The sequence below is a fragment of the Nomascus leucogenys genome, chromosome 5, assembly GCF_006542625.1.
Source record: "Nomascus leucogenys isolate Asia chromosome 5, Asia_NLE_v1, whole genome shotgun sequence".
Lineage (NCBI taxonomy): Eukaryota > Metazoa > Chordata > Mammalia > Primates > Hylobatidae > Nomascus > Nomascus leucogenys.
This window is the reverse complement of record NC_044385.1, coordinates 111,117,710-111,132,733: the sequence shown is the minus strand read 5'-3', so window position 1 is coordinate 111,132,733 and position 15,024 is coordinate 111,117,710. Positions and strand designations below refer to the sequence as shown.

Below are 15,024 nucleotides of genomic sequence, written 5' to 3'. Positions count from 1 at the left end.
AAGCCTCAGACAGAAGGCCCTGCTCTTTTATTGACTTGAAGGTGGTGTCAAGGGAAAAGAGAGAGGAAAGGCTTAGGCCTGAAAAAGTACTGAGTACTGAGTCAAAGAGAGGAAAAGCATTTCCCAGGTCCCCAATAAGGAGAAGTCTTGGCAGAAACACTTTAGAGAATACCTTAGTTCATTTGGACTGCCATAACAAAATACCATAGACTGGGTAGATTATAAACAACAGAAATTTATTACTCACAGTTCTGGAGGCTGGAAAGTCCAAGATCAAGGCACTATAAGATGCAGTGTCTGCTGAGGCCTCGCTTTCTGTTTCATACCTGACATCTTTTCACCAGGTCCTCACACAGCAGAAGGGATGAGACAGCTCTCTAGTCTCTCTTTCATAAGGTCACTAATTCCATTCATGAGCACTCCACCCTCATGACCCAATGGTACATAAATGTGATGTCCATAACATAGGCTGACACTTGATTCTAGACTTTGACCTTAATTATTTTTCTGTGGCCTTCATCATAATTTAATGCCTGTGGGAAAAATATAAAGTTAAATAATGTTATTAATGTGATTAATAATGTATAATTGTGGGTATATGTGTATACACATATCACAATTTTTACTCTCCACTTAAATGACACATCTTACTAAAACTAGCATGGGCTAGATTTAAAAAAAAAATAGATGTCTTTTGACAATTCGGAGTTTAGCCAACATTCAGTAAGGGAGCCTTCCTAGGTGAGCCTTCCTAGCCTTCCTTCTGTTGTCATAGAATGGGGCTATGGTTCCATTACTTTATTTTGAACCACATATCACTGTTTTTTAAAAAACAGAAAGTAACTCAATCAATGCCAGTTTTCAACACCAATGGGAGTCACTGAATAAAGTGAGTAAAGGAGGCAAAGAGATTTGACACAAGCTTAATTATTCCTGTGGTATGGCTTCATAATTGTATTGGATATTATAGTAAACAAAACTCATAAAGATCACTTTATCAACTACCATGGTAAGTGTTATTCACCAAAATACAATAAGTAGTTCTAGTTATGCAAATAGATACTTGTAGCATGAAAGAAATTTCCCAGGGACAGCATCACTCACGGATTTTAAACAGATGTTTTATTTCAAACAATTTAGATGGAAGTGAAAGTGATATGCCCTAGAAAAATTGTTAAATAATTCAAAAAGTGACCTTATTCATAACAAAGATGCTGAAACCGAATATATATGTGTATATAAACATATATATCTAAATTGAATAATCTTTTTTCATAAAATGTAACTTAAAAAGTTTTACTTCTAAAAATAAAATGTAGTGCCATATGCAGCATGTCATTTTAATTGTGCATTCTTAAATTTAAAAATTAAAGGCAAGTCACAATTCAACTATACATATTATATAAATCTTATATATTAAAAGTGATAACAATATGGGAAATTTTCTTTTATTCAGAGTTGTCTCATCTATTTCATGGTGATTGAAAAAAAAAAAACTTCAGCCATATTAAATTTAAAAGAGTTTCATTGAGCAACGAACAATTCATAAATTTGGCAGCCTCCCAAAACAGAGTATGCTCAGAGACGCCAGCACAGCCACATGGTAAAAGAAGATTTATGAACAGAAAAAGGAAAGTGATGTACATAAAAATGGAAATGAGGTACAGAAAAAGCCAAATTGGTTACAGGTTGGTATTTGCCTGATTTGAACATGGTTTGAACAGTTGGTTACATTTGATTGACCAAAACTCGGGGCTTGGTACAAGTGTGGGCTACAGTCTGTTTACACATCTACTTGTTATATTTCAGGATGTACAGAGAAACCTTTAGTCCAAACTTCAAATATGAGAGGAGGCAGCTTTAGGCTAAACTTGATTTAACAATGTTATATATGATGTTACCATTTCTGTATAGAACATTGTACTTTGAGCCTGATTTGAAACCACTAAGTGAAATGACAAAGACCCTACTATGTTAAAGAAAACCGTAAAGCTCCATTTTATTAAAACAGATGCAATATGCTTATCAATTTTATTCTTAGAGGAAAGTGTTCAATCACAAAAGCAATGCCTATTTAGAATATGTTTTGAATTTGTTAAGAAAAGTTTTGAATTTGTACTTAGTTTGTACAAAGTGATACTAACTCATTTATTCATGTCCTTGTGTCTCTGGCACAAGAGATAAAAGCTTGTTAGTGTTATTTATACAAGTTTTGAAATAAAGAAGAAAAGGGAATCCCTGTCGCTATATTTTTTTCTGCTTTCCTACTTTTGGCTAAGCCTCCTGTAAATAAATTACCTTATGTAATGCCTTATGCAAACAGATTTAAAGAGTTCTTTTTAACTTTTGATATTACAGGTAAGAACTTTTATAGGACATTTTGTTTTTAATCCCTTCCTGTATCTTCTTGCATGATTTTTCTTGGCACAGAATCTTCACCGATATCTACTGTCTGGCCAGGAGGTCCAGCAGAACCACTAGCTTCTTTGGAGGCTGATGTTATTGAAGCTGCTTTTCCAATTCCCAGCAAATGATATAAATTATAGGAGACTGGAAAGGTCACCTCTGGAACAGTCCTACTTAAATTAGCTCAAATGATCACTAACCTGCAGCTACAGGGAGAATCTGAAGCCCAGGCTGCAGGAGTGGTTGTGCCAGCCGACAGCAGGCTGGTTCCTTGACCTCACATTAGTTTTCATCTGGAAAACAAGATCAAAGCACAATTGTGGCTGAAACTCAATTAGATATACTTTTGAAATGTAAAGATTTTTTTTTTCCTGATGTCTTGTTTCTTTAAAAGATATAACTGTCTGTTTTTTGGTCACTTCAGTATGTCTATATTTTACATAAAATATACTTGGTTACATTAAATCTCTTATTTCAAAATAGGACTTAAATTTACTACATACATAATATGTATACATATATATTCATAAATGTAGAATGTAGTAGAAATATAAAGAGTCTGTATCACTCCATTGTAGTTTCCTTGAATATTATTTGCCAAAACACAAGTGTAAATGCAATGACTTTCTGTTTAATTTATAATATCTAGGACCATACAGAATCACTTAGAGTTTGTTTCTGAGTCAAGCTCCTTGGCTGTAAAGTCCAACTCTCCTTGGGCAAATTGCTTAACCTCTCAGTATCCATACTGACACAAATATAAAAAGAGCATAATAATACTTAGCTCACAGGTACCTAACAGCCAGTACAGCCAACTGCCCTTGCTACTCTGTTTAATGTGGTCCTGTGAGCTTCCTGCTAGGCAGGATATCAACTCTTTAATTGATAGAACATGCCAAGGTACAGGGAAATGCAGGGAAGAAGGTGGTATGGCCAGGGTAGAAGTGGAGTGTATAGTGGAACAAAAGTATTTCAAAAGTTTATTACCAGGTGTGAGCTGTACGGAACATACTTGCAAAATATTGGCCTTGTTTGTGAACATGGATTAAGTTAGTATGCAGTTAATATACACTAAACTTTAGATAGCACCAGGCATATAATTTTTCAGAAAACTCTTTTAGAACTATATGCTCAAAATGTTACAATATGAAGACTTAGAGGCCTGAAAAATACATTGGGAAATTAATGTGGGAGGTTTTGCTGTCTCTAAAGAAGCCCTTAGTGTTCCACAGACATTTAAATTTTATCCAGTTGTTTAGAAGAGATTACAAGACTACAAATTCCTTCTAAAAAGATGGGTTGATGGGGACATGGCCATTAAATAACATGTCTAAAGAAGTTGCAAAAACTGAAATAAGATGTGCATACACCAAACCCCAAAATAAATACTGTTGATTAAGTTTGTGGTGATGTCTTTATTAGTAGTAAGTTCTGACCAAGTCCGCAATTTGGTAGTTTATGAAATGCAATTGTTGTTGTCTTTATTCATGTTTAACAGAGAAAAGCAACAGTGCAATACAGTAGAGAAAAGTCTTTGGACTTCTTTGCACTGCTCATCTGATTAGATTGGGCCAACTCATGCTAATCCACTTTTTGATTAATTCAAAGTCAACTGATTAGGGATATGAATTACATCTGCAACATCCCTTGACCTTTGCTATGCAATGTTGTTAACGTGAGAATGGTTACCCCATCATATTCACAGATTTTGTTCTCCCCTCAGGGGAAGTAATTATACAAATTATACACAGTGAGTAGTACACCAGAGGGCAGGATTCGAGTCCATGTTAGAATCCTGCCCATCACAAGAGTGTTTAGATAATCCAGAAATTAGTGACATATTATGAACATAATTGTTGAAAATTATTTATCATCCCTCCAAGTGGTATTATTCAATGGCTATTTAGAGAAATGTATGTTTTTATGTAGAATGATATGTTCAAGTTATTTAACCTACATAAATATTTCATGCAAAATGTGACTTTTAAAATATTAATTAGAATTTTTGTTCTATAATCTTTGCTCTTATTCTACATAGCCGTATTTTGTGGACTAAAGAAGTTCATTGATAATAATTATAAAAGTAGAGGATGACAGAAATAAAAAGTGAATTATGTGTTCCAGAGAAACAGAGGATACTTGTCAAAATTTATTATACTTACAAGAAAACTGTCCATCTTTATAACAAACATTTTAAAAATCCATTCAGAACATCTATGTGAACAATAAGATTTGGGCCCTTTCAACAGCAAAATAGTCAAAGAGAGCAAAAACAAATGCTTTTGGAAAACATAAGAAGAAAAACATCTTTCTTTTTTTGCATTTGTTTGATGGAAAGTTTTTTTCTGGCCTAAGGCAATGTTTAATTTAACCTTAATATATTTATGTGAAAAATCTCCCATGTAATGTTGAAGTTTAAATTATTATGGATTAAAACTATATGTTTTAAAAATGAACATTTAATAAAATAATTAAATGCCCTGTCATGTTTTCAAAAACTAACGCTGAATTTCCAACAGTATTTCTATTTCCAAAGCTCAGCATTACTATATTCAAAATAAATTTTATTAATTGATATTTGATCCACATTTTGCATCACTTTTTTGCTGTCATAGGACAACAGCATAAGGCACAGCAGAAGCACTTTTTCTTTGAAAATTGCACTGGTATGTTATTTGTATTGACTTAGATTTCCGTAACTATCGGAGCATTTATGATTGCTGCTCTTATTGAAATTTTGCTCTGAATTTTTCCTTTTCAGAGACAAGAAACCTCAAGGTTTCCTCTAGGGCAGAAACAATAACAATAGTCGTATCTTCTTAGGAAAATATATGTAAAATTGCCTAGTTGCATAGCCTACTGTATGCATAAACCTCATGTTTGTGAAATTGTGTTGATCAGATAGCATTAAGAGTTGGGCTGCTTTTGGATAAATATTGGTGAAACATATAAGGCTTTAAATAATTATTGTCTACTACTTCATATTATATAGGAATATTAATGCTACTGACATATGCAACATTTTAAATTAAAAATTTATAAAATGTTCAAATTTTCTAGAGTTGATTAGTCTAGGTTTTTTAACTCAAACCACAAAAATGTATTTGGTCCCTGTTGTATGTACCATCACAGTGGCAAATTGGAAAGAATATTTTCTACTCTACAGTCAGGGAGAATAGGTTTCAATTCAGGCTCTCTCATTAATTAGGTGAACCTAGGTCAACACAGGTTTTAAACTCTATGAGTTTCAGATGTCTTACATGATAAAATAAAGTTTTGATAATTAACTAACAGACAAATTAACCAAGTTAATCAGGTTTTTTTTTTTTTTTTTTTTTTTTACCATAAATGTGGTAACTACCTGGAACATTTTTCCTTTCTTACCTCATCTCATTTTTCTGACTAACTCCGATTAGTCATAATTCAACTGTCAGTTTAGATATCAATTCTTGTGGAAAACCTTCCATGGCATTACCTTCACCTCATCCCTTCTTAGACAGATTAGCTGCCCCTGCTCTTTGCCCTTTGATTAGTCTTTCCTGTAATCATAGCCCTATCATTGCCTTTCTCTTCCTGTTCTATCTCTAGCTCCTAGAAGGCTGTCAGGCAATGAAAACATACAGTTATATAAATTGCACTTATATATTGTATTTAGTCCTAATAGTACGACCCAGTCTATTAATAATCTTAGTGAGTTTAAGTGATTTTTCTGGATTGTTTATTTGAATGTTAATCCCATGAAGCTACAGCCTTTGTATATATGTGTAATGTTAAATATACTTGATAAAAAGGTAGGTACACAATAATTATTTTTGAAAAATTCATTAACAATAGCAACAATAGAGTACTTATAGAGTGCCCAGCATACAATTATTTACAAATATTAATGTCTTCAAACATTCCCCTACTTCTCACATATCAGAAGTCTTAAATTGTTTTTTGTAATTGACTTTGTACTTGAGCCATTGATACCTTGGATTTATAAACATCACATGTACAAAAAGAGCTGACTAAAAATAAAATGGTCTATTTAACTAGTAATGTAAATAAATCACTGTCCCACCTTTAGATAGCATCGATCTTGACATAGATTTATGTGACACAGAAATTGGAGAAGCTAAACTAAGGATCTAACTTGCAAGATGGATACAGATAAACATTCACACACACACATTTTAGGAAGGAGATCTAAATTGCACAAAAGCATAGAAAAATTGTAATAAAATTAAAATAATTACATAAATATAAATAACACATATAGGTAAAAATTTAAAAATACAATAATAGAAATTATACCAACTGATTTTATGTTAGAGAATACTATAAAATGGTTTTAAATGGATCTGTAGTGAAATTACATAAGCACACCATTTCTAAAGAAATACATAGTCAATAAAATAAATATTATATGATTGTGATTACTTGCATATCCCCTTTTGTGAAAAATAAAGCTATCTGATTTCAAAATTGAATTGCTAACATACCTATAATTTTGTATGTGTTCATATTAGAAATTAACACAGTAAAATTAATAACAACATTCACAGATTCATTAAAGTACCTTTCAGAATGAGGTTATTTGTACTTATTTTCAAGTTTTTTGTTTCATATGTAGTGTAAGCTCTGCATGTGGGAAACATTGTTAAGTGTAACTCATGGGAACAATCTTATTCTAGGATCCTCTGTGGGAAACTATTGTTAATATACATAACATGAGAATGGCCTAGTTTCCAGGAGTTTCTCAAAACTCCAGATAAATATACATTGGATCTTAGCCTAAAATCCTTGGCAACTTTTATTGCCCACGGCTTACAGATATAGTTGCTTGGATGAATGAAATACTTTCAATAGTAATTATCGTGAATGGAACAAATAGTTCCATAAAGAGTTGGACACAATTTCTATTCTATTATAGAACAGAGTTTTAACTGAACCAAAAAATAAACAAACATCTTCAAAGGTTTATTATGTTGGTGCTAATATCTTCACTCTAAAATGGTTCCTCCATTTCAAATAATTGCTCTATTTTTGTCTTAGCTTGATTTTTCATATTCTGCACAAGAAAACATTTCTTGGTTTGGCAATCTGTTACCTGAATTTAAACATTCATTTTTTCCCTCTTATCTTGATTAAAAAAGGAGGGTAATGCTCAGGAAGAAAAATCTTAATACTCTTTACAGATAACATGTTAAATGTATTCTAAAACAATGGCAACTTTGAAGAAGGTATGATTTCTACAAGACAGAATGCTATGGTAGAATAATGACGTCCTCTCCAAAATTCATGTTGAAACCTAATTTCCAGTGCAACAATATTAAGTGATATGGCCAATAAGAGGCGATTATGTCTTTATGGCTATGCCCTCATGAATAGGATTAGCACTTTAATAAGAGGGCTGGAGGTAAAAGAGAGTGCTATCTTTTCCACCTTCTTCCACCTTCTGCCATACGAAGGCACAGCAACAAAGCACCATATTGGAAGTTGAGAGCAGCCCTCACCAATGTCTGTACCTTGATCTTTGACTTCCTAGCCTCCACAACTGTAAGAAATAATTTTTTATTATTTAGAAATTAATCAGCATGTGATATTTTCTTATAGCACGAAAAATAAACTAAAAAACATACAGTCATGCATTGCTTAATGATGAGAGTACATGCATTGTTAGGTTATTCCATCATTGTGCAAACATCACAGAGTGTATTTACACCAACAAACATGGTATAGCCTTCTACAAACCTAGATTTGTGTGGTATAACCTATTGCTTATTATATTTAGATGATATAGCCCACTATCCACCTAGATTGTGTGGTATAACCTATTGTTTATAGGCTACAAACTTGTACAGCATCTTATTGTACTGAATATAGTAAGCAACTATAACACAAATAACTAGGTGATAGGAATTTTTCAGTTCCATCATAATCTTATGAGTATATGCAGTCTGTATTTTACATAAATGTCATTTTGCTGTGTATGACTGTTTTTAAATTTCTAGTCTAGTTATAAGACATAAATTAGGACATAAAAGAAGTTTGAATCCTAACTAACAGGAAAACTGCAAAGTAAATTCACTCACAGTTTCTAATAAAAAGTGTGTAATTATGATACTATCTTTACATAAAATGCGTTTTATATAACTTATGTCTTCTATCTTTTTATAATCTTGTACTCTTTAATGATACAATTTTTGTAAACTATTTTAATGTATCTTTGTTTCTCAGTTCTAGGAGGAAGTCAGTGCACCACCAATTAGCTCACTGTAAAATTTTCAATTCATAGAAAATTGCAGGCAATGATCAAGAAAGTGTTCCGTTCCTCCAATTGTTTTGCTTGATCTCAAAGTCATTAACTGGGTCAAAGGTCTAAATGTAATTGGTTGTAATTTAGTGAATAGAATTATATATTTCTTTGCATCAAAGGTTATTATATTGATGTCAAAGATCACTAAACTCTGTCCAGAATTAGTGTGATGTGAATCTAAAGAGGGATGTAGTCAAAGAGCTTAGGCTAGAGAATAATATTCTGAAATAGGTCAAACCTCTGAAATTCCCTAGCTTTAAAGGAACAAGCTGTGCACAGCAAAGACAAAAAAAAAAAAAAAAAAAAAAAGCATTTTAAGTACTTTTTTTTTTTTTTAACACTTAGAAGAGTAGTGAATGCTTAGTAAAGTATTAGCAGATGGTCTCATTACATAAAACGGCTATTAAGGAGTGTCATCACTGATAAAATGCAGTATGCTACCCACATTCAAAGTGGTGAATTACGGAAACACAATTCTACATTATTGCTGTTCCAATGGTTGTGATGGTTTTACTATAAATTATGCCATTCCTGTGAAGTCATATCTTATATATGAATATTACACAACAGAAAGTTCTAAAGCAAACTCATATCCATTATAGGAAAGAAATACTAAACTTTATTCTTGGTTGGTGTACAATATTTCATACATAGAGACAGAATATATGTAGCATAGATGAAGAGTTTTTGGCACCTCTTCCAAATATGATGAAGAAAGGCAGCTCAACTTTAGAATTCAGGCCAAGACACTCCCTCCTGTGCTTAAGGAGCCAATTGCTCATGGAGAAGCTTTCCCGTGCCCGGTGGTGTGGGACTGCGTTTTGTAGATATGTTCTAGGAAAAAGTTTTTTATGCTTAAATGACCTCCTTAGCTGATTCAAGAACAAATTAAATTTCAACAAGCCATCTTTTGATTCTGTTTATTTGGATAAACTGAAAATCCAGGGGTACAGCTGTTAAAAAATTGCTGAGCTAATATTTAGAATGATATTAGCTGAATTCCTCCTAGAAGAGTGTAAGCAAGGGTATTTCAGAGGCAGGAAGAAAAGATTTTTAATCCTCCCTAGTGTAAGTTTGCTATCCATATGCCTAGATGCAGCCTGACACTTGGGCTATAATTTATAAACTGGATGGCAGTTTGTGGGCCAACATTATTGTTGGGTCCAGGGAGACATGTGGAGCCGAGTGGCATTGGCCTAGCCAGGTGAAGTGCATATCAGTGTCTCATTAGACATTACTTAGAGTTATGTGAAAGAAATAAAGCCTTGGTCAAATAAAAGGGACACATTTTAAATAGTGTTTTTAAAATATGACTAAAAGTTGTAGAGTGTGTGTGTGTTTGTGTGTGTGTACATATGTGCATGTTCAAGCCTCTTTTTAATGTTAGATATAGAACTAAATCTTTGAAACGCTGGTGTAGAGAATTCTAGACAATAAACTTTTCTAATTTCTCTTCCTCATTAATATTCCATTGGTGCTGTCTTAAAGTCATATATGTATCTCTTGAGACAAGTTATCCAATCTTGATGTGATGCAGTTTCCTCAATTACAAAATAAGTTAGTGCTCATAGAGTTGTTATTTGGATTCAATGTGTTAATATTTCCAAAGTGGCTGGCTCATAATAGGCATTATATTACCTTTTCTTAAAAAAATAAAATTTAAAAAACTATAACAAAAAAAATCAGAAAGCTTTCTTCAGAAGATTTAGGAAAACTTGCTGATTTTTCTAGATAGGAATTCTTCTGAATTATGCCAGATTTAAATTTCAGGTATGTTTTCCTTAGCATATCTGTAATAAGGTCAGATAGAAATGAGTTAATCTATTTTCGTTTAACAAATCTTCACAATATGGAAAATAAAAAGGATAAATATTTATAGCTGTGATCAGAAAATGAGCCTGACTTCTACAATGGCAAAATATAAGATTATCATGCAAAATTTAGATTCTACATATAAAATAGAATAATTTGACCCTTGGCAATAATTTATTCTGCCAATGATATTAATAATAAAATTTCATTCTATACTGCTTTACTTTCATATGAAAAATATATCAACAATACTTAATGGTTGTTTGTTCCCCATGGGAATGTAATATTATTAGTCCTTGCCAGAATTTGAGGTAATTGAATCATATTTAAAGTTTGAAGGCTAAGAACTAAAGGAAATATAACTTAAAACTCAATTGAGATGAATAATAAAAATAAAAAAGTCATTGAAATTCATGTGAACCTAAAACCAATGAATTTCACACCGCCCAAATTAGGTTATCTCTCAGGAAACTAATGATTGTTTGTGACATTTTAAAAACCGAATGTTGGAATGAAAAACCCTATAATAAAAACATGTTTATATATTTATATTTAGCCACGTAAAAAGCTTTTAAATATTTTTCTAGTATTTCTGAACAGACACAAAATTAAGACACATCTCGAAACAGTATATGGAACTACCTAGAATTCAAATGATGCATTAACCGTGTTTAAATTAATCACAATGATGATTTAGGTAGAAGTTTTATTGTTTTCCATTTAAAATTAATTATATTACATTTGTAATATGTACAGCCATTTTTCAAATGTATATGATTAAGGGATATAATACAAAAAAAACCAAATAAACAAAATCCCCAACATGTAAAAAAAACCTCTTTCTTTCGAAGGGTAAAGTGGCATTATACATCACAGATATTTATTGGTTGAAGTGGTTTCCCTTGCCGTGAACTACTTTTGCCTATCTCATGTGAACATCCGGGTGACAATGACATTTAAGTGAGAGTCCATGTGCATTCATTACTGTGTATGAAGAGAAAGGTTACATTTGGTAAAACTAACCTCTTTGTAGTCTCAGTAACAGAAGAACAATTTACACATCAAAGAGTGAGCTACCCAGCTAGACTGAGAGCTTTTCAATAGACCCTTGAAAAAAAAGAAGAAAGAAGAGGTGATCTAATCCTCTAAACCAGTGTGAACTCTAGACTGACCTTAACTATGAACAGTCTCTCTACAGGATAAAATAACTTTATATTATCATATTTTAAAATATGGAGATCTGGTATTCTGTATAATGATTTACTCTCACATACCTGAAAACAAAATGGTGTTTCTTATTTGGCAGTAGCAAACCTTCACATTGAAAAGATGACGACATTCATGGTTGAAAATTTCCACTTCCTCTGTGACAGCCGGATATCTGAGATCTCACAGTCATGCTACAATGATGGAGGAATGAACAAAACAAACCGAGATCAGAATTACTTCCCTGGTGAAGTACAGGATATAAGCCATTTTCTGCTTGAACTAGCTCTTTGCCCTCTATCCATGAATTCCTATTCATCAATGGAATATTATGAATCAGTATTTGTGTCTGTAAATTTTGTCTTTTACTTTTTTGTTCTCAAGTAGCATCACACAAAGAAAGGGGTTTACAAATAAATAGTAGGGTTTCCTTAATTGAGATACTCTAAGTGAAAGTATTTGAGACAAAATAAATTGGAAAAAAATAATTTACATGAAGCTGTGGGTTCAAGTGCCAGATCATAAGTTATGTAACCTTGCTGTTTCATTTTCTTCTTCTGAAAAATGAAGTTAATACCATCTTCCTTACTTGCCTCATAGCATCTGGGTAAGGTAAAAAGAGATGATACATAAGTGAAAGCGTTTGACAGAGTACAAGCCTGTACACATTTCTCATGATCACCATGCCTTTGCCCATTTTCTGCTTTTCTCTCTCTAATAACCATAGTTGTCAGTTATATTACATAAACTCCTGAAGTGAATGTATAAAAATTGAGCTGTATTTAGAACAACTGTAAGAACATAGGATTAAACAGAACTTCACTGACATCAAAACCTGGGCTCTTTTTATTTAAAACACTTTTTCATTTAAAGGCCATCTAAAGTCTAAAACAATAGCCTCATTATAGAGAAATTCTCAGGATGTATTGGGAACTTAATGGCAGGTACCATGTTTAAAGAAAATACAATTGTAATCCAAAAGTCTGGTATTGATTATTTTACTAGTTTACTTGGATTCCTGTGACATTACGAGAAATTTGGAAATTAAATGAATATAGACTTTAAAAAATATTTTAATTGTTCTGGTTTTGATGTAAAAGGAAATTCTGCAAAATATTCTTTAGAGAGAACTAAGCTATTGCATAGCATATGGCTTTAGGGATGTGTTTTAATGGCTGTGTGTTTACGTGTATGTGTGTGTTTAAAAGTGACACCCTGTTTTGAATTATTGGCATGTGTGGGTATGGCTAGGATAAAAATGGTAAAGCAACACAGGCTGTCTACACTATATGAATCTAAAAATTCCTTAATTTGTGGCCTCGATTTTTTCCCCTAGAATAGTTTGTTGAGATTTTACTACTTTTCTCAGAATAAACTTTAAATGGAAAGTACCAGTGAATTAACTGTAGAGTTGAAGAAGTGATAAATGTGAACAGAACTTCCCAAGTAGGGTTGGCAGATTTAAAAATAATAAATAAGCAAACAAATAAATAAATAATACAATTCAGGCTATCTACTAAATTCAAATTTCAGGTAAGAAACAAATATTTTTGCCCCATGTAATATTTGGAACATACATATACTAAACAAAAACTTATTTTTTCCCTGAGCTTTAATTTCAATTATCGATTTTTTATGCTGTGTAATAAATTACCACAACTTTAGCATCTTAAATCAATATCCATATTTTACTCAATCATTTCCTGTAAGTCCAACACGAGGGCATTTCTGATCAACATCTGTGTTCTCTGCTCAGGGTCTGCAACACTTGAAATGAAGGCATCAGCTGGGCTGTGTTCTTATCTGGAAGCCAGACTAGAGAAGGATCCCTTTCTCCAGCCTGGTGAGTGAATTTATTTTGTTTGGTTGTAGAGTTCACGTTAGCTTGCTTCTTGGAAGCCAGCTGTGGAAAGAAAGTTTCTGCTGCTTTGAGTCTCTGCCTTCAGGGAAGACCTAGTTTTTTGTTTGTTTGTTTGTTTGTTTGTTTTAAAGGCAGAGTATAATTTGGTTAGTCATACCTAGAATAGTTTCCCTTTGTATTAATTGAATGGCAATCAATTGGGGAACTTAATAACGTCAACAAAATATCTCATTTTTACCATATAAGAAAGCATAATCACTATGATAGCTCATCACCTTTACCATATTCTCTTGAGTAGAGGCATGTCACAGGATCAAGAAGATGGGCTTACACAAGGATGTGTCTCATTTTGGGTCACCTTAAAGGTTTCAACCACATTTATTTAGCAAGTCTATCCCAGAAAGCATGTGTGTTTTAATTATGTATGATTACCATAATTGGAGATATCAAATCCATACATATTAGTTTTTAAGTGATATGTATACAGGATAACACAAGGGTCAAGAATTTTAGAGAACGAATGTTATATAGTTTCTACCAGCTGTTTCTATGATCATGTTTTCAAGATTTATCAAATTATGCCCAAATAGACAGAAATTGGAAAAAATAGCATCACATTAATTTGAGAGTGATACAGTGTTAGAATTACAATCATCATCACTTGCTTATTAATTGTATAAACATATATTGAGTTTCACTATGTTAAAGAATTATGTTAAGTCCCAGCATTATAGAGATGGGCGATATCCCACTGCTCCCCTCAAAGAATCTAAAGTCGAGAGAAAGAAAGATACATATATTCAGATAACCCTAAATTATTAAACAGAAAATAGTTGATTGAAGCCTTTTTCACTGCAATTTTACTTGGTCAAAAAATGTCATGAGATAGTTCAATTAGCAAATAAGTTTTAGACAAGTCAGGAAGTTGCATCCTATAATCATTTTTTGAAGATACATAATGCACACATTAATATGTTGTGGGGGAGTTCAACTAGCAAATAAGATTTAGACAAATCAGGGTGTCAGGAAGTTGCATCCCATAATCATTCTTGAAGATAAGTAATACACACATTAATATGGAAAGTCTTTAACGTATTGTTTATAAGGTGCTTAACTTTGCATAACCTAGTATTTCACAATAATTTCAGACTGTCAAAAGACATTTTTATGTAACACATAGTAACATATAGAACCAGAGTTCTACCAGATACCCTCTGAATATATTGTAGTAGAAAGGTGATGTTGAGAGGGAAGAGGCTACTGGCATGTTAGGTTTAAAATGATGCGTTACAGTAATTGCGCACCTATATTTGGATTCACCATCTAAACATTTGCCCAGCATCATATCTTGGAGTTTTTCTATATTCCTCCTTTTTACTTTGCCCAGCTCTTGTTACATAGTCAGCTCTGTCCACTCCACTTCCTAAATAAGTCAATG

The 15,024-nt window shown here is 32.5% G+C and overlaps 1 long non-coding RNA gene across 1 annotated transcript; it reads right to left on the bottom strand.

The window, feature by feature from the left end:
• Positions 1 to 246: 246 nt before the first annotated feature.
• LOC105739826 lies at positions 247 to 11,921 on the bottom strand. The gene is made up of 3 exons (XR_001115808.1): positions 11,794 to 11,921; positions 2,607 to 2,699; positions 247 to 533 (listed from the first exon to the last, which is right to left on the bottom strand). It is a non-coding gene; the product is annotated as an uncharacterized LOC105739826 (long non-coding RNA).
• Between the last annotated feature and the right edge of the window lie 3,103 nt (positions 11,922 to 15,024).